The 20,650-nt window shown below is 41.0% G+C and overlaps 1 protein-coding gene across 3 annotated transcripts in view; it reads left to right on the top strand.

Moving 5' to 3' along the window:
* UNC5D (unc-5 netrin receptor D) overlaps positions 1 to 20,650 on the top strand; it is a 696,347-nt gene that overhangs the window by 604,084 nt on the left and 71,613 nt on the right. The gene's annotated exons all lie outside the window — the stretch shown is intronic.

The following is a 20,650-nucleotide window of genomic DNA, read 5'->3' as shown; positions in this document are numbered from 1 at the left end:
GATAATGGAATTCCTCTGTGTATTCAGCTGTAGGGTGACAGCCCTGCTTTATGACTGTAATGCAGTCACAGGCTTTGTGATTGGCGAGAGGGTTTTCGAAGCAGTGGTGCAGGACTGTCATGAATTGAAGTTTCGTAGCTCTGGAGCATCAGCGTTGTGGAGGGTCATCATCCACCTGGCAGCTGCCCCTTCTAGGTCTAGGTGATGACTCGCACTCATGCTCCCTGGGTTGGGAACTTCCACTTGAAGTCTTGCATATAGGTGAGGACTTGAGCCAGGAAAAAACCCAATTTCTGGGGGTCTCCGTCAAATTTTACATCAGGGGGGGCTTTCCTCTCCAGCTGTGGCCCCTGGGTTAGCCAGGGACAATTGCCTGGGCTGGAATAGCAGGAGGTTGGATGGCGTGGCTGCTGCTCTGCCAGCTTGGTCAGCTGCTTGATCAACCATGGCTGGACCAGGGGTGACAGCTCAGGCACCCTCAGCTGCTGGTTCTCTCGCTCTCCTTCATTGGCAACCCAGTTCACCTCGGACGTTGAGATTTTCCAGAGATTCCATCACAAGGCGGTTGATGTGCTGCTTCAATCGATCACCTGCCAGTGGTTCCTCAATCAGCTCTGATCAGAAAGGGCTTCCAGCTTCATTTTCCACCCAGGCTTATGGCTACCATGGGTGAGGGTCACCCCCCCCCCGGGTTCTTCTATCCCAGCTGTCCCTTTTTCCTATGCTGATAGACCATCGGGGCTTTGTGGAACTTTCAAGGACACCTTTGATGACTTCGATGGGTGATATGGAGCTGGTGTTGGGCTAGGTAGTTGTCGAGGTTTCTCCCCAGCACTCGGCTTCCTCTTGCTCGTTGCTTTGTTCAAATATTGATGCAGGGTCCTCTTGGTAGAGTAAAATTTGGAAGGAAAAAAATTCCTCTCCGGGTTGACCACTACTGCAGAGCCTGCTTTATGTAGGGACCAGCCTCTCCCCTCCCCAAGAAAGTATAGACTCTTGAAAACTTTGTATTTCAAAAAGAATGTTTTATTGAAAGGGGGTGAAAGCAGATCAGAATTCAAAGCAGGCTCTGAGGTCCCTCAGGGTATACAACTAGGATAAAGGAAATTAGGAACTCCTCCCAACAGTCTGATATGGATTCCACCAATCCGCAGGTGTGAAGATGTTATTGTACTGGCCTCTTGAGAAACAGATAAGAGTTTCTCAGGGCCATCTTCCAGCACTGCAATCCACATGGCCCTCCCTCCCCTTGCATTCCCCAAGAGGTGAGAATTTTCCAGGCATCTGAGGCGCCAGGCAATGGTTATAAATCAGGTGAAAGGTTATACAAAAAGACAAGGCAAGAAATAGGATACCTAGGATACATAGAAAGGAAAGAGAACTAAATGTATCAAAACCAACCCACCCATGCCCCATTTCCCCCAAAAAATGGCAGATGCAGGGATCTGACACTATCCCTCTGTTTATGCAGCCTAGAATTGTGTTGGCTTTTTTTGGCAGCTGCTGCCAACTGCTGGCTCATATTTAAATGGTTGTCCACTACAACTCCAAGTTACTACTATTGAGCAAGGTACCACGTATACTGTATCTGTGCATTTTGTTTTTCTTGCCTAAATGTAGAACTTTAATTTTTTCACCATTGAATTTCATTTTGTTAGATAGCAATGTTCAAGCCTATCAAGATCCTTCTGTATCTTAAGCTTATCTTCTGGAGTGTTGGCTACTCCTGCCAGCTTGGTATCATCTGCAAATTTGATGAGTTCCCCATCTATCCCCTCGTCCAAATCATTGATTAAGATGTTGAAGAGTACTGGGCCTAAAACAGAGCCTTGGGGTACTCCGCTGCATAGTTCCCTCCATGTAGATGCAGTTCCAATGAGGACTACACGTTGAGTGTGGTTGGTCAGCCAGTTATGAATCCATCTGGTGGTGATGATGTCTAACCTACATTTTTCTACTTTATCTTGTAGTAGGTTATGATCTACTTTATCAAATGCCTTACTGAAGTCCAAGTAAATTATATCGACAGTATTCCTCTGGTCCACTAATTTTGTCACTTTGTCAAAGAACGCAATAAAATTAGTCTGGCATAATCTGTTTTTGACAAACCCATGTTGTCTTTTGGTTATTACTTTGGTTCTAGGTGTTCGCTGATTTGTTGCTTGATTATCTTTTCCAGAATCTTCCCTGGTATTGAGGTCAGGCTGATAGGTCTGTAGTTTCCTGGATCTATTTTTTTTCCTTTTTTGAAGATGGGAACTACATCAGCTCTTTTCCAGTCCTCTGGCAGTTCCCTGGCGCTCCAGGGTCTTTGAAAGATATAATTCAGTGGTTCTGAGATCACATCTGCCAATTCCTTCAGAAGTTTGGTGTATAATCCATCCGGTCCTGGTGATTTGAACCTGTCTAGGGTAGACAAGTGTTCACTTACCATTTTCTTCCCTATTTTAACTTGTGTTCCTAATCTTTTTTTTTTTTTTTTTGTGGTGCTGTTTTTGATATGTTGGACTGTTTTTTCCTTTTGTTTAAAGACAGATGCAAAAAAATGATGAAATTCACACTCTGTCTCTATTTTTTGTTCTGCCATCTGGGAGGAGATTCCGAAAGACAAGGAGCTATGAATGATCCATGAGATGTCCTTTTCCCAATTCTAGAAATATTTCTATTGAATTTTTATCTAAGTATTTCTTAGTCAGCATTGAATCTGATTAAGCATGGTTGGATCAAACAATTTCCAGTCTATGTCAGATTTGGATATATTCATTTGGAGGTCTTTTCCTATTTCTTTAAATTATGGACATGCACCCATATTTTATAGGTATGTGATCATAGGTTAGGCATTTGTATATTTATTTTATTTATAAAATATGCATTGGTAAGAAAGGAATTCTGGCCAATATATTTAACAAAGATGCTTGTAATGAGGATGGGAGGGAAAGGGGGAATAAATATCCTAAAATAAACCTGAATTCAACTGTTTCCTAGTAAATTTGCAGTAAGTAACCCACAAATTAAAAAAGAGCAGAAGTATGTGACTGCATAGTCATCTCTATGTTGTAAAAGAAGACAAGAAACTTTCACTTCAGAATATTCATCATATTTCCATCACATCCCAACATGGATCTTTTTTTTCTGTTCCAGTTGCCATGCGGCAATCTGTATCTTATTCTTTATTGCTATCTTTTTTGTTAAGACCTAAAATTGTGGTTTCATTTTGTTCTGATTTTTTTTTAAAAAAATTGTGAATCTTTGGATGTTCGCAGTTTGGAAAAAAAATGCCTTTTGTTTCTCTGTGAAGTTCTTTTAGGTGCAATTTTGATGGCCAGAATAAGAAAGCCGAAGCTGGCAATATTCATGTAGTTCGATCTCAGATCTGACCTTAAGGAACTCATAGTATTTCTTTCAAAGACTGGGAAAGCATTAGGAATTATTTTCCAGGCTTTGATTAAAGCATGACTGTAATAACTCTGGCTTTACTTTCACATGCTTATTAAAGCTTCTGTAGAGTGCTCCTCACATTCAACTATGTTTATAGGCAATCTTATTCAGACTACTGTTGTGACATTTCTCCCTACTTCTGAATTTGTTTTTTTTTTAAAAAATACAAGTTTTATTAATTTTTTTCTTTCATCATATATATTTTATGAAAAGAGGGTTGACAGGGTATAAGATCTTATACATCTTATACATAGTCATAATCATAGTTATAATGTATTTTAATCTTCCCATTTTTTTCAATATTCATCTCCTTTATCACAAATTAATCATTTTTCACCATATTTTATTATTTCAACTTTTGCCTTGTTGTTCTCTTTCCATAATTCTTTATCATTTTCAATTTTACTTAAAAATAAAATCATTTTATGCCTTATATTTCTCCTCAGTTTCAATTATTCCAATTTTCATCCTTTCCTCTCTACACTTTTTGCATTCCCAATAATTTCTATAATATTATCTATCTGATTTTTATTTTTTAATATTTTCTTTTCAACATTGTTAACTTCTTCTTCTCATTTACAATTCCCTCTTCAAACTACTCTTCACTTTCTTTTTCTATATCTTTCAGTGAATTTTCTGTTTCTTTTTTGCCTAATAAAGATTCACACATACTTTTAAATATCAAAATTAACTCTTCATATATCTGCATTTCCATTTTGTAGCAATTTAAAAGTTTATTAAAACCTCCCCAATTGCAATTAGCCAAAATTTAAATTCTATTTAATTTTCTTATATCTCCTCTTCTTTTCCTTTTTTTCTTCTTCAACTATTCCTTTGTTCTTCAAATTTAAAAAGAGCTCCTCAATTATTAATTGTCCAAATTCAGCAACAGTCAAATCCAATTGAGAAGCTATATTCCATGAGAGAAGGGAAATGAAACAAAATCTCAGATGTAAAACACAGTCATACCTTAATTGTTCTCACAGTGTCCAAATTATCTTCTTCTGTATGACCAAGGTCAGGACTTCCAGCTGCTATTTCTTCTGTTTTGTCTATATAAGTAGAGTATTATAGTACTTTTTCTTTCCTCCAGCAGATGGCACTCTCCATTTCTATTCCATTACAAAATAGTCTGTTAAGTCCAATTAATTATCAAAATATCCAGAAATTTTTAAAATCCTCATATAAGTTTTTGTTTTCTTCCGAAAATCACTTTTTTCCCTTTTGAAATATTTTGCTTTTCCCAATTTTCCAGATCTAAAATTTCTTCTTAGACTTTTTGTATTACAGTCCCTGCTTTTTCTTTTTTCTCTGTGTGTGTTTTTCCCCCAAATGCCAGATAGCCACTAGTCCAAGCTCAAGAATTTCTTTTAAGACTCCAATTTCAATTTTTTCTTAGTATAAATTGGCAATTATCTCATCCAGTTCTACCACTCCGTCCAAACGCCGCTCCAGCTCAATTCTTAGGTTCGGTTGTCCCAGCTTCAAGGTGGCAACAGAAGATGGCCACCACTCCCGCTGCCACTTTGGGAGAGCTGTTTCTGTTCCAGTGAGGAAATTGCCAATTCCTCGCGGTCCACAAAATGCCTCTCCTTTCTTCACTGTCCCTGCAAGAGGGCTATGGCTCGAAAGCCTCCCAACAGCAGTTTGTCCGGCTGGATTTCACACAGCTCATCAGAGCCTGCTATTTTCCAGTCCATTCCCACTGTGATGCCAACCAGAAAATCTCGACTACTTCTGAATTTGTAAGGGGCTAATGATGATCCCTGAATATTAATAAGACGAGACGTAAGGTGATTGCCTCTAGGAAGAGGCAAGCTAGATATAAATGGAGATTGGATGAAGAACCAATAAAGATAAAGTAAAGGAGTCCCTGTGGACTCCGCTAGTCATTGCCAACTATAGGGGTGGTGCTCATCTCTGTTTCAAGGCTATTGAGCCAGTGCTGTCTGAAGACATTTCCATAGTCATGTGGCCAGCATGACATCAGGGAGCACTGTTAACTTCCCACCAAAGTGGTACCTATTAATCTACTCACATTTGCATGCTTTCGAATCGCTAGGTTGGCAGGAGTTGGAGCAAGTAAAAGGAGCTCACCCTGTTGCATGGTGCTCAGGTCTCAAACCTGAGCTGCCGGCTTTCCAGCCAAGAAGCCCAGCATCTTAACCACTGAACCACTGTACTGCCCTGGATGAAGAACCAATGGATGAAACTAAATCTTATCTCTACTTGGATGTGGTCTTTTTAGAATCAGGTTCCTGGATTTCACTTTTTAAATCATGTTCATTAAAAATCATAGCTAGTTCTTATTCTCTAATGTGCCTTATCAAGCATAACTATCTGGGAACTTTGAACCTGTCCAGTCACACATCTGCATGTACTTAGCCTTCCCAATTTTTCAAAACCACCTTAGAATGTGGAATTTCAATGCAATTTCTAGCACAAGCAGGCCCAAATGCTAAGAAAATTGTCAAGCAAAGAATTGATGATGTTCCTGCCCCAGAAAATATTACATTGCATAAATGTGCTTGGCTATGGCTGGCTATATGCATTTTTTTTTCATATTGAAAAATATTTAACAATTTGTATACCATAATACCGTATACAAGCTTCTACTAGAGCATGATTTGAACAACTCAAATCTCTGGTTAAGCCTGGTAGGTTTTACAAAGTTACTTATCAGAAAAGATTGTGCATACATAATATACATGACTTTGAAATTATTGCTCAGGTGTATATATGTTCTAGAAAGGGCTGATCCATTGGAATCTCATGTAAAAATTAAGACCAAGGACAATGAAAGAAGTAGGTGAAGTGAATATATACGAATATATTAATTCATTACACAACATACTGAATATTGTTGGTTACACCTATTTCAGAATCAATGGTAGAGTTCACAAATATTTAAGGGTAATAAGGAAGAATATAACTATCTGAATAATTGGTTCATAATTGGAATGTGTGTGTATGTGTATATATATATACTGTATGTATATGTGTGTGTGTGTGTGTGTGTGTGTGTGTGTGTGTGTGTGTGTGTATGTATATATATATATATATGTTTTCTGAGGTTTTCGCGGGTGTTTGTCTGTAGGTCTTTGGTTATTCAGGTTTTCTCCCGCGTAAAATTGGAGGTGTCTTGGCAACGTTTCGACGAAGTCTCATTCGTCATCTTCAGGCTGGTGTTTTCGGCTTCGTGCTTCTAGGAGCAATGTGTGTGATCACAGCTGTTTCTTCCTTTTAACTGCCAGTGGGGGTGTGAACTGATTGGGTGGGAGCTTGGCTGTGTTCTGATTGGGTGGAGGTGTGTTCTGATTGGTTGGGGATTTGGCTGTGCTCTGATTGGATGGGGGGGTTGGCTGTGCTCTGATTGGATGGGTGTGTGTTCTGTTTAGGTGGGGGCTTGGTTGTGCTCGGGTTAGTCTGAGTAGCAGGGGGATTTGAACTGGTGAGCTATGTTGCTGTTGTTTGGCTTCGTGTTCGTGGCCGTGCCATCTCTTCATGGTGGGTGTCAGTCTCCTTCATGTATGGATTGGAGGGGTTTAAAGTGGCTAATGATGCAGCTGTGGTCTGGCTTCTGGTCCGTGGTCGTGCCTCATCATCAGTGTGGGTTTGAGTCTGCTTTCTGCGTGGATGTGTGGTGGTTACATCCTGTGTGGCTCTCATGAGTGTGGGTCTGGTGTCATTCTTTGTGTTAGGGACTCGTTTGTCAATAAGGGTGGGTTTCCAAATGGCTGGTAGGTGGGAGGTATCATCTCATTTATTCATGCTGTGTGGACGTTTTTCTATCTCGATGGCTTCTCTGATTATTCTGTTGTTAAAGTGTTCAGTTTTGGCGATAGTTCTGGTCTTTTTAAACTCTCACACCACCATCCAGCACAGATCAACTCCGTAGCCAAGACACTCATCTCCAGAACAAAATGCTTAGCTGACGAACAACACCTAAAAACCAAACTACACACTCTCACTAACGTACTAACATCCAATGGATTCCAAAGAAATAAGATCACCAACCTAATCCAAAAAGAAACCCCCACTAAAATCCAAGACAGAGAACAAGAAAACGGCAAAGCCCTCCTCCCATACATAAAAGACACCACAGACAGAATCAGCAAGATCCTCCACAAACACAACATCAAGACAGTATTCTGCACAAACCAAAAAATATCCACCATCCTAAGAAACCCCAAAGACAATATTGAGTTAGAAAATCAAGGAGTATATGAAATCCCATGCACCGCCTGCCCCACCACATACATCGGACAAACCAACAGAAGAATAAGTGCATGCATTGAAGAACACAAGAACTCAGTCAGAAAAGAGGAACCAACTTCTTCCCTGGTCCAACACCTCAAAGCCACAGGACATGATATTGACTTTAAAAAACCAGAACTATTGCCAAAACTGAACACTTTAACAACAGAATAATCAGAGAAGCCATCGAGATAGAAAAATGTCCACACAGCATGAATAAATGAGATGATACCTCCCACCTACCAGCCATTTGGAAACCCGCCCTTATTGACAAACGAGTCCCTAACACAAAGAATGACACCAGACCCACACTCACGAGAGCCACACTGGATGTAACCACCACACATCCACGCAGAAAGCAGACTCAAACCCACACTGATGATGAGGCACGACCACGGACCAAAAGCCAGACCATAGCTGCATCATTAGCTACTTTAAACCCCTCCAATCCATACATGAAGCAGACTGACACCCACCATGAAGAGGTGGCACAGCCACGAACACGAAGCCAAACAACAGCAACACAACTCACCAGCTCAAATCCCCCTGCTACTCAGACTAACCAGAGCACAACCAAGCCCCCACCTAAACAGAACACACACCCATCCAATCAGAGCCCAGCCAACCCCCCAACCAATCAGAACACACCTCCACCCAATCAGAACACAGCCAAGCTCCCACCCAATCAGTTCACACCCCCACTGGCAGTTAAAAGGAAGAAACAGCTGCAATCACACACATTGCTCCTAGAAGCACGAAGCCGAAAACACCAGCCTGAACATGACGAATGAGACTTCGTCAAAATGTTGCCAAGACACCTCCAATTTTACGCGGGAGAAAACCTGAATAACCAAAGACCTACATACAAATACCTGCGAAAACCTCAGAATATATTTATATATATGTGTGTGTGTGTGTGTGTGTGTGTGTGTGTGTGTTTTCTTCTCTTATCGTAGGCCTATGATAAGAGAAGAAAACAAAACAAATACTTGACCTCTATGGGGAGGAAACATGTGATGAGGGTGTGGCTAACTGATGAGGACTAATTAGTCTGAAATAGATCTATATTAGTCTCCCAAAAGGCAGCAAACTGCTTGCTTGCTGTTTGAAAAAGCCTAGAACTAGTGGATGTGATTTCACTGAGCTATGGCAGCATTTTGAAAATCTTGGTCTACGTAAGAAAATACCCGGCTGAGGATATATCTATCTATCTATCTATCTATCTATCTATCTATCTATCTATCTATCTATCTATCTATCTATCTATCTATCTATCTATCTATCTATCTATCTATACACTACAAAATTATGTGATTGGGCTTGATAATTCAACACTTACAGCTTGAAAGTTAATGAGTAGTTACGATTGCCACTCCTCTCCCCTTCTCTCCCTCAGCCTTGCCCCACAGAAGCCTTCCCTATCCTATCCCCTCTCCCTCAGCCTTGCCCCAAGAAACCTCCCCTATCCTATCCCCTGGTTGCTGCTATGAAAGTAAAACTGAAAGTGAAACTCCTCTCCTCTTGCTTGTGTTTTGCATTTGGAACAGATTTCTTTTCAGGTGGGGAAGGGGAGTACAACTCCTTAGCATCAGAGCATGGAACAATTTCTTTTCAAGTGGGGAGGGGGAGTACAAGTCCTTAGCATCAGAGGGCTGTTTGGAAGGTGAAACAATATTTGCTGTGTGAGCAAGAAGGAGACAGGAGGGAACCTGGCTGTGGCTTAGCTCAACTGTTCTGTATTAAAGCTGCTTCCTACTGTGAAAGTAAAACTGAAAGTGAAGCTCCTCTCCTCTGCTTGTGTTTTGCATTTGGAACAGATTTCTTTTTAGGTGGGGAGGGGGAGTAGAACTCCTTAGCATCAGAGCATGTTAGTCATAATATAGGAAATACTAATGCTCTGATAGTAATTTCGAAAAAACCTTTCTTAGTGAGCACCTAGAAGCCAAGAGGAATATACGTGGCAAATTTCAAGTTTGTAGGCTTTATGGTTCTGGAGATTTCGTGATTACGGTGTGAGTGGTTTTCACTTTTATATAGAGAGATATATAATTCCACTTGCCATGATGTTTTAAATGGTTTGCTATGGTTTAATTTTTAAAATTTGTAGCAACCCACTTCCATAATATATATATGATAGCCTGTGACTAGCGTATGCCTATATTTAGAGGTTCACTTCACTTCAATTAACCAAAAAACTAATTTTTTAAATAAATAACTTTTAGAAACCCAGACATCCATTCCCCACTTTGCTGATGAAGCATCCCTTGAATCTACATTTATCTAGAAGTTGTTCATCAAGATTTGCTTGTAATGTGTAGTTCTACCCTGAAGAGTCTGCCAGCTAATTATCTGCCATGCTTTATGTATGATTCCTTTGACTAGTTTACATGTTTGAGCAATAATTATTGAGTGACAGAAAAGCATTTGTATAAACCAGGATGAGGAAACAGCATTCATTTACTTGAGTATAGCACTGTGAGAGTTGAGACTGGCTAGGCGATGGGAAAAGAAACTCATACTAGACAATGCTCTTATGTAAACCTGGCATGTGCTTTTCACATTTTAGTCAGGCAAGGGACTAGCCCATAGTTCATTACCAGAAAAGAATGGGAGAAGGAGATCTGATGTGGTGGAATCTCCAGCTAGACTGGAGGGAGGTGTTAAGAAACGGACAAGCTTAAAGTTCTTGCATTGGAGAAAGAGGCATAGAACTGACCTCGCCCAGAATCCCTGAAGTCCCTGATCTGACCATCCCCAAGGGAATGCAGCCAGTCTGATGAGATTCTTGTAACATTGCTAACTAATAATAAAGTTTCTGCTTGAGAATTTTCATGAGTGATTCTGGTTACATAATGTCTATGGAGATTCTCAATCATCCACGTCATAGTTGCCACAAAGGTGCTTTTTCAAAAGGCAACTCGACTTTTTTTTTTTCCTTGAAGATGTTTTGCTTCTCATCTGAGAAGCTTCTTCAATTCTGACTAAATGGGGGTGAATGGAAGGATGTATATGCCTTGTAGTCATTAGCATTCTTTTTGAGAGGCATTGAGACCACTTGGAGGTTTATCTGCACACTCAGAGTCACCCGAATAGTGCAAATGGGTGTGGAACCTTCTTGGAACTGCCAAAAGGGTGTAGTAATCTCTTGTTGTAAACAAGAGATAGGGGACGTCATATCCCGCCCCTCTGTTGAGAGAGAGCTGTTCAATCTTAATGTAAATGGCCTCTTTGACCTGGTTGATTGCACCTAAAAGTTACATTCTGTGAACTCTCTCTCTCTTTCATGCACACATACAAGAGATTTGTCTAGTTTTCTGTCTTAACAAAATTAGGGAGTGGAAATCTTCAGCAGAGATATAACATTAAATTTTCAGTAAAGTTTTTTTTTCTAACCATGCTGAGTCTGGAAGTTTCTTCTGCTAGGTAGCTCCAGAGTAAGTGCTGAAGACTTAAAAATGAAGCTGTACTTTCAAAAAGCTGTTTCAACACATTGCCCTCCTCCCTGTCCACCAGCACCATCACTGTGTATATACACACACATATACATATTCATTCCCCTATGTAGTGAGCCTGCTTACTCAGGACTGGACAGATGGGTGGAATAGAAATCATGATTATGCAGTATCTTTAGGCATATGGTTGCTGCATGCAGCAGTTTCTTTATTTGGAAACCCCAATTGATTCTCATATTCCAGAATTATGGCTCAATCCCCCCTTTTTTCATTGCAAAAGTAGCATAGAAGTCAGTCATGCAATAATGTTCAAGACTGGAAATTCCTAACTAACAATTTTTTTTCCCCAGACAGTCTGGAATGCTGAAAGCAGTTTCCTAGATTGAGAGTCATTTCAAGTTATACCTTCTTTTCCCTTTGTCAAAATTTGAAGCATGCTTTTGCTGTTGCAACCATTATCGCTTGCCAATGAAACAGGGGGAAGGGAAGGGGAAATCAAGAAGATGAGTGTGAGAGCCAAGGACACTTCAGCAAGTATTTGCCAAAGCCAAAGTCTTTTTCTCATAACAATACAATGAGTCTCAATTGAATAATGTGACCTGCACTAATAGGTGAGGGAGAATCCTACACTTTAATTATGTGTGTTTGCATGGGAATTAGCTAGATCTGGTTTTGCTCTCATGAGTGCTGAAATTATGTACTCAATAAAGTTTTGCATTAAGAGATTGGATTGTCTCAATTGTGCCTGCTTTGGTTGGGTTTGTCACTCAGAACATTGACATTAAACCAGATCTACTAAAATTTTAAAAATACAAAGGAGTCCTGGCCTCCCACAGCGTATCTGGTCACCTCTGGAAGAGGTGTGAAGACCCAAGGGAAGATGTCTGAGGTGGAATGTAAAGGAGAGCAGACAGCCAAATCTGGGATGGGCTGGGTGAAAAATACCCTAGCTGCAAAGCAGATGGACTTCAGCATCCAAATGGTGGTGACCCATTTGAAGGGATGAGTGGAGAATACTGAGCAGCCAGCAATATGGGAGGAGACTGTGGCAACCAGGGGGACTCCACCAGGTAGCCAAGGAGCTATGGTGGGGTGTGTTGCCAAAGGCATCTGAAGCTGAGTTCCCTTGCTTCTGCCTGCAGTGGCATTTATCCAGGGTCCAAGATGGAGAGGAAAAAGAGCAGCAGAGTTGGAAGAGCTGGTGGAGTGGCTGCAGCCCATCAGTCAAACTGCTGAGAGAAAGGTTAGTTACAATGGAGATGCGGGAAGGAGAACCAGCATGGCAAATGGCCCAAACTTGCGGAGCAGCATCCAGTCAATTCTCAAATGATTATCTCACTCCCACTGCTTCAGCCATGGCTAAGAATGGGGGGAGGAGCCCTTGGGAGCAGCCAGTCTCCCACAGACTGCTGTCCCCCAGCCAGGCTCAGGTCCAGGGCAAGGTGCCACTGGACCCCAACGGATGGCTCAATTGCATGGGATCGCTATCCAATTTCAGAAGCGAGGTGGATCAAGGCCTCCAATATTAAGGCAGACTGCTTATTAGGCAGATTCCATGCAAAATACCTTCAGAAGCCAGGGCCCCTCCAAGGATAAATACTTTCAGAATAAATGATAGTAACATGTAATTACTGTTTTCCAGGTATTTAAGGGGGGTCCATCTGTCAAGATTTGAAGTGTGCTTTTGCTGTTGCAATCATTATCATTTCTCAGCTTGCCAACGAACTGGGGGGAGGAAGGGGAAGATAGAATGTAAGCTTCAGACATCAAGAAGATGAGCATGAGAGCCAAGGACACTTCAGTGGGCATTTGCCAAAGCCAAAGACTTTTTCTCATAAAAATATAATGAGACTCAATTGGACAATATGACCTGCACTAATAGGGGAGGGAGAATCCTATACTTTAATTATGTGAGTTTGGCAGGAATTACCTAGATCTGGTTTTCCCCTCATCATTGCCAAAATGATGTACACAATTAAGTTTTGCATTACCAGATTGGATTGTCTCGACTATGCCTGCTTTGGTTGGGTTCTTCAGTCGGAACATTGAACCCCTATATTTGAAAATATTGAAGCTGCATCCTCTTGAAAACTATCATATATAAACCTGATTGACCACAAGATAAGTAGTCCTGACTTTCTCTTTCTCTCTCTCTACCCACTACCCCTCTCTCCCCTTTTCTCTTTTTAGACAGAAAATCTCTTCATGAAATAAACCCCCCAAATATGTTTCTCTCTTGTATATGTTTTTTCTAAGACCCCATTTTTGAAAAATATATATATACTGCAGGGGTGGGTTCTATTTTTTTTTTACTACCAGTTCTGTGGGCATGGCTTATTTTGTGGGCGTGGCTTGATGGTCATGTGAAATTATTTAGGATTTAGCAGAGGTTCTAGTCTACCAGGCTTTTAACTGCTTGCAGAGCTGTACCAATCTATCCATGTATTTTGGCAGGCACTGATCTACTCATGTATTTTTGTAGGCACTGGTCTACCCATGTATTTTTGCAGGCACTGGTCTACCCATTTATTTTTGCAGGCACCAGTCTACTCATTTGTTTTCTTTTAACACTGATCAGCTGTAGGGCAGCCCTTTGAAGCCCCGCGGCAAGAGTTTAAACAGTTTTTTTTCCTCTAGCTATCAGCTGGGACTCAGGAGGCAGCAATAGATTGGGGATGGGGTCAAATAAAAGGTAAGACTAATGCAGGGGGGCTGGGGGGCAGAACTGGTTTGGTGATGTCATATCGTCACCGCTACTGGCTCGGGGGAACTGGGCCAAACCGGGAGGAACCCACCACTGATATACTGTGTATTTATCAACATCAGATAAATGACTCAGTTGAAAGAAGATACAAAGCATGCAGACTTTTGTTTTTTAACTTCTTCAAAGCTGCTTTGTCCTACCAAAGAAGCATTCTCACTTCAAATTATTTCGAGAGGTGGTGGTAGATGGTTCCTGTGAGTATAGTTTCTTGTTGCAAGATGGTTGAGTTATTACTTGTCTATCAATCTATGGCTTCCTTGGCCACCCATTTCTCCTGTTCAGCAAACATGGGATAAGAACTGCCAAGTGTTGGAGAAAAATCTGAAATTCATCAATCTATGTTGTGCAAAACTTTTAGTTCAAACAATCCTTCTTAACCAAGTTGTAAGAGACATTAGAGTCTTCTAGTCCAACTCCCTGCTCAACAAGAGACCCTATACCCATGATGGCGAATCTATGGCACACATATGGGCATGTGCACCATCGCCAGCTGCTCTTCCTGGTTCTGTTGTTCACATGTGCACCAGCCAGCTGGTCCAGCGCACATGTGCACCGGCCAGCTGCTCTTTTCCGGGTTCTGGCACTCTGGTGCGCGCATGCTCCAGGTTCAGCAGTAGGTGCTGAAAAAGTTAACCATCACTGCCCTATACCATTCCAGACAAATGGCTGTCCAATGGCTGGACTTTCCACAACTTCTGAAGGCAAGCCATTCCACTGATTAATTGTTCTCACTGTCAAAAAATTTCTCCTTATTTCTAGGTTGGATCTCTCCTTGATAAGTTTCCATCCATTACTTCTTATCCTGCCTTCAGGTGCTTTGGGAATAAATTGATTCCCTCTTTTTTGTGTTAGTCCTTTAAATATTGGAAGACTGCTATCATGTCACCTCTAATCCTTCTCTTTGTTAGACTAGAAATTTCCAGTTCTTGCAACTGTTTTTCAAATGTTTTAACCTACTGTCCCCTAATCTCTGGAGGTAGAATATTCCAAAGGGTAGGTGCTATGACAGAAAAGACATGCCTCCAGTTCCCACCAGTCAATATTCCTTGGCTGACGGGACCCAGAGCATGACCATTCTATCAGGCTAAAAACAGCAGTTGAACATTGCCCCTCAGGTAACCCAGTCCCAATGCATAGATGAGCAATTTTTAAGAGCTCTGGACCACTTTTGAGAGTGTTGGAGAACATTATGTTGATAGCATAACATAAGGAAAGGTTGAATTGGGGGGGGGGGATGGAGTTCTTGGGAGGGCAATAAATCATCCAAGGCTAAGATTGCCATGTCATGGTAGAATGACCTTTCCCAATTAAAACAGCAATGTTCCTCCAGGAGCAGAGGGAAATTTGCACATATTCTTGCACATGTCTCAGATATTTTTGGAGTTTCACTTGGTAGCTCAGCAACCATCAGTTTGTCTAACAGATTGCAAGTTCTTTGTTTATCCTCTCCTCATCTCCAGCATCATGATTGGATCCTTAAGAGAGTCAGCCAAACTGCTGAGGTTGATTTTATTCCTTTAAGCTCCCGGGGGAATTAAACTATTTATTCTGAACTGGAAGATTAGCGGTGTGTTTTATAAATAAAACTTGTTGCTTGCTTTTGAACTGAGTGGGCATTAAATTTAAAGCCATGTGAATCATCACGGATGCAAAATCAGTTAATTATTAAGATAATTGAGAAAAAACCAGTTGTGGTAGATAGACTTATATATAATCCTCCCTGACTTAGAACTCTGTTTCTCATGTGGCAGACATTCTCCATGGGGGAGACAAGGGAAACTGAGCAGAGAAGTAGATTTCCATGTTTACCAGCTACAGAAAGGAATAGGAGGAAAAAGAAAGATTGCAAGAACTGGGTGTAATTGTTCGTCTCTGGAAGAGAATGAACAATGAATTGGAGATGATATGTACCCAGCACAGCTTGTGTGAAACTTTATTACAAATGAGATAATTTAATCAATTATGCTTCCTAATGCATTAAACCCAAATGTTTCATTTTGAGCTTCTGTGCTTCTTAATTTATCTTCAGGTATTTTTATAAAACTTAATCATGCTTAATAAAAACTTCATTACCATAAAAGAATGCTTTCAGATAAATGTCTTTAATGGTGTCAGGAAGCACAATTAAATGCAGACAGGGTTCAGGCATAATATCAGATGATCGTTGATAGCTTTGGGTTTATACATTCCTTTTCCCCTTCATGCAGTCTTCTCTCTTCTCTTAATCTGAGACAACCTGGTGAACTTTGTTTTGTGCCTAACTTGACAAAGCAATTAGAAACAGGAGTCTGATGATATTTTTATTATTATTCTGTTTTAAAGGGCAAGTGGCATGGTGGCTTAGTGGTGAAGATGGTCACCTCCCACTCAGAAGGTTGAGAGTTCAATCCTAGGTAGGAACAAATGTTACTCTCTCAGGGCACAAACAGAAAATATCTTCTGTGAACTCCACGTAGGTGTCAGGAAGGGCATCCAGCCAGTAAATGCTCTACCCTGAATTAAAGGATTACAGGGTTGTAAAAACCAAAAAAAAAAAAAAAAAAAAAGCAAAACTGATTTAAAGGGTAAATGCATAGAATAGCATTGTGGAATTGAATAAACCATGAGGATCAGTTATGGATACAAATCTAAAACTTAACAAGTTTGATCAGTGTTCCTCAGCCTTGACAACTAGAAGATGTGTGGATTCAATTCTCAAAATGGGAATTCTGGGAGTTGAAGTCCAAACATCTTCAAGTTGTCAAGGTTGTGAAACACTGGGTTGGATGAATGGAAAAATACAGAAAGGATGATGCCTAGTGATAAAGTACCTACTTTGGATGCAGACAATCCCAGTTTTAATCTTGCTGCCTACAAATAGAAGAATTCCACCACTAATTAAGATATCTTGAGGACTGAAGACATCTCCACAGGTATCTATATTCTTGTCAAATGATGGTAGCAATGAAAGGTCTTTAGGATATGATATTTAGAGCAATAGCACTTAGACTTACAGTATATACCACTTCATAGTGCTTTACAGCCCTCTCTAAGTGGTATACAGAGACAGTATATTTCTCTCAACAATCTGGGTCCTCATTTTACCCACCTTGGAAGGATGGAAGGCTGAGTCAACCTTGAGCCAATGAGACTCGAACTGCCAAACTGCAGGCAGCAAAGGAGCCTGCAGTACTGCATTCTAACCACTGTGCCACCATGGCTCTAGAGCAGTGGTCACCAACCAGTGGTCCGTGGACCACTGGTGGCCCACAAGAAAATGTTGGTGGTCCACGGTGCACCCGTATGGAGGAGCTGCTCTGGGATGAGCAATGGCCAGTCCTGTGACTAGACCTCTGAAATATTGGATTGGCCAGGCATGGTGGGGCTGTAAATCTCCGCTGTAGAGGGAAGTTCATGCAACTTGCAACTTTGCAGTTCAGCCCTCACTGGCCGGAATGAGGTAATGGTGCAAGGCAGAGTGGCGGTGCAGGTAGGCCGAAGCAATGGGTGGTGGAAATCCTGGCCTGTTTCTTCCCCCTGCTGTAGCTTCCTGTCGGCTGAACCCACAAGTGGCTGTCCCCGCCCCTTGCCCTAGCTTCCAGTCACTCCTCGCTTGGCAAGGGAAGGGAGGGGATAGAGATTTGCTCCATATTCCAGAGCAGGAGAGAAGCTTAATCTCTTGCTGGATCTCGCAGCCATTTCTTTCAGCCCTTGTTAGTACTCCGCACACCTCGGTCTCTTGGGGAGTTGCTTGACTTCCCCTCAGCCCCAAGACACTAGCTGGCCCATGAGATGAGAGAGAGAAAGAGAATCAGAGAGAGAATGAAGGAGAGAGAATGAGAGAGAGAATGAAAGAAAGAGAGGGAAAAATAAGAAAGAGAGGGAGAGAGAGAGAAAGAGAGAGGGGAGAGAGAGAGAGAGGAGGGAGGGTGCCTGAAGGACCCCATCCCATCACTGGGAGTCTAGGCGCTTCAGCAAGCAGCACACTAGATTTGTATTAGTGGTCCATGGGATTTAAAATTATGAACTTGGTGGTCTCTGAGGTCCAAAAGGTTGGGGACCCCTACTCTAGAGCACATGAAACTAGTAGTAATATGAGAGTTTTTACAAAATTTCATGTGGGATTTATTTTTATTTTCAAAGTAGAATCTAGGCTTCCCTAGTGATTTCTTTGAAAATAGTAAATTGAGATGAAAAAAAAATTTCTCAGTGAACATAGCTAATTAGTGTGGGAGATAGCTCAATGTTGCTAATTATTGAGGGATAACTCAGATAAACATGTTCAGATCCAGCAATGTCTCAGGGCATTAAAAAAGTCAGCCTTGACTGCATAACTTAAACCCCACCCCTTTATTATGTACATTATGTATAACTGTAAAAATCATGTGGGGCTTTAATTATGACTACTGTCTTGAATTTCTGTACATCCTGCACACCCAAACTCCAGGAGTGTTCCTGTTTAGATCTACATTTGAATTCCTGATAGTCAGAAATTTGACCCAACTACCAGAACTGACCAAAAATAAGTAATTAATAACCCCAATTTTTGCAGATAAATATCACTAAGCAAATTGCTGTCTTAGATAGGTCATGGAGCAAATGTAAATTTCACTAACTTCATATTCTTCATTGCGGCATCTTCACATCTCATTTTCTAGCAAAAAAAGCACATAAAGCAGTGGTCCTAGTTTAGCAGTGTATATAAATAACAACAAATGTAGTACTGTATACATAACTATGAACAACTCTACACTATTCATTTACATGAACCAAATCCTTCTGAACGTTCTTTGTGTGTGTATACGTGTATGTGTTTTCTGCTGCTTGGTTTGAAGAAGTGAAAAGGAGAGATAAATCTGTTTGTGGACTCTGCATTTTTCTTGAAGTGGCATTATTTTCAGAATCCTGTGTCACAAGCTGTTGCTGTGAAATTGCCTAATTGGGCCCATTGACAAAGATTAATGTCTGTTTTCTATGGAGAGAATTGGAATGGAAGAATAACAGTCAAAAAACAGTAAAAGAAACAATGCATCATTTTGCATGGTGTTTTTTTTTGATATCTTGATGCTCCTATTTGGGGCAGATTTTCCTGCCCCAAGGGATGGTGGGATGGGCAGATAAAACTGTAATTTTGTATTTATATTTATTCTATTTACTATTTTATGTTTTTATTAATGTGGCACATTCTAATTTCTCTACTGATACCTCAAAATCTTGATGCCTATTGAAGAATTGGCATACTCTTGAAAGTCCAGGTCTGACCACTGATTTAAGTGGATTGTTGGCTGGATGATAGATTGACAGATAGACATATATAGAAAAGGACTTTTCACTCAGATTCCAGCAATATATTTCTCAAGCAAAATGAAATTGAGAGCACAAAGGACAGCTGAGTGAAAAGTAATAAGCCTGTGGTTTTAAACCAGCAAAATAAAGCCAATATTCCTCAAAACTTTTCAAATGGAAAGGGAGCTTTGGGAATAATCTGTCTGGTTTTTCTTTCTACCCATCCTTTATCACAAGCTGTGTTAGAGTGGGACAAGTTGGAGTGGGACAAAGGCTGTGTTGGAGTGGGACAAGTTGCCGCAGCCATCTCGCTGTAGCCAATTCACTATGGGACAACTTGCCATAAGAAAATTCAACAACCACAAAAGTTAAATTAATTTCAACCAATAATAATAAAATAAGAAAGTCAATTAAGAAATATAAGAGTTACAATAATTTCTATGAAAATGTGTTCTCCAATAATAAAAGTAACTAAATGAAACTAATACAATGTTCAATTGTCCTGTGGCAAGTTATCCCGTGGTGAGTTGCAGCAGCTAGCTGGCTGCAGTGAGTTGGCCATGGTGAATTGGCCATGGCGAGTTATCCTATACCAATGATGGTAAACCTATGGCACACGTGCCAGAGGTGGCACACAGAGTCCTCTCTGTGGGCATGCACGCCATCACCAGCTGCTCTTCTGGTTTCTGGCACGTATATGGGTGCCAGCCAGCTGGTCTTCAAGGGTGCTGGAGCACCGGAAAATGGCTTGAAAAACAGCCAAAAAGCAGGCTGTTTTCCGGGCCTTTGGGAGTGGCGTTTTTCAGGCCATTTTCAAGCTGTTTCCCAGCTATTTTCAAGCCATTTTTCAGGCCAAAATTGGCCTGAAAAACAGCCCAAAAAACGGCCAAAAACAGCCAAAAAACAGGCATGCATGCAGCAGCCAGCTGGTCTTTAGGTTTCCAGTGCTCCGGCATGCACACATGCACACACATTCTGGTTTGGTGCCGAAAAGGTTCGCCATCACTGTCCTAGACAAAGGTTGTGTACTCTCCTTCAGAACATGCTTCCTAAGCAAGCACCTTCAACTTGGGAGATTTATTTAAAGAGACCATGGGCAAAGAGAAGGCAGAAACATACCTGCTCATTCTTAAACACAGAGATACACTAATTGAATGAATTAGCATCCTTTTAAAAGCCTTCCATTGTCCCCTCTGGTTCCCTTCCCCCAAGTAATTAGCCAGACATTTGCAAAATCAGACCCAAAAGTCAAAAGGGATCTCACTTACATTAGAAGAAGATTTAAGTGACTGGTTGTGCCTGATCCAGCATCTTAAAGCATTATCAAGTTCTTTTAAGCAACCTTTAATTTGAATTTCTTCATTAAACTGCAATGCGGGAATGGATTAAATTGTCCTGCTAATGCTAGGATTCTCTAAGTGCATCATAGTCGATATGGATTGGACGAGAGAGAGTATTATATATTTGGGAAGGA

Source organism: Pantherophis guttatus, chromosome 9 (assembly GCF_059756535.1).
Source record: "Pantherophis guttatus breed Tessera chromosome 9, ASM5975653v1, whole genome shotgun sequence".
In the NCBI taxonomy this organism is placed as follows: Eukaryota; Metazoa; Chordata; class Lepidosauria; order Squamata; family Colubridae; genus Pantherophis; species Pantherophis guttatus.
Note: the sequence above shows the minus strand (reverse complement) of the source record. Positions and strands in the feature narration are given on the sequence as shown.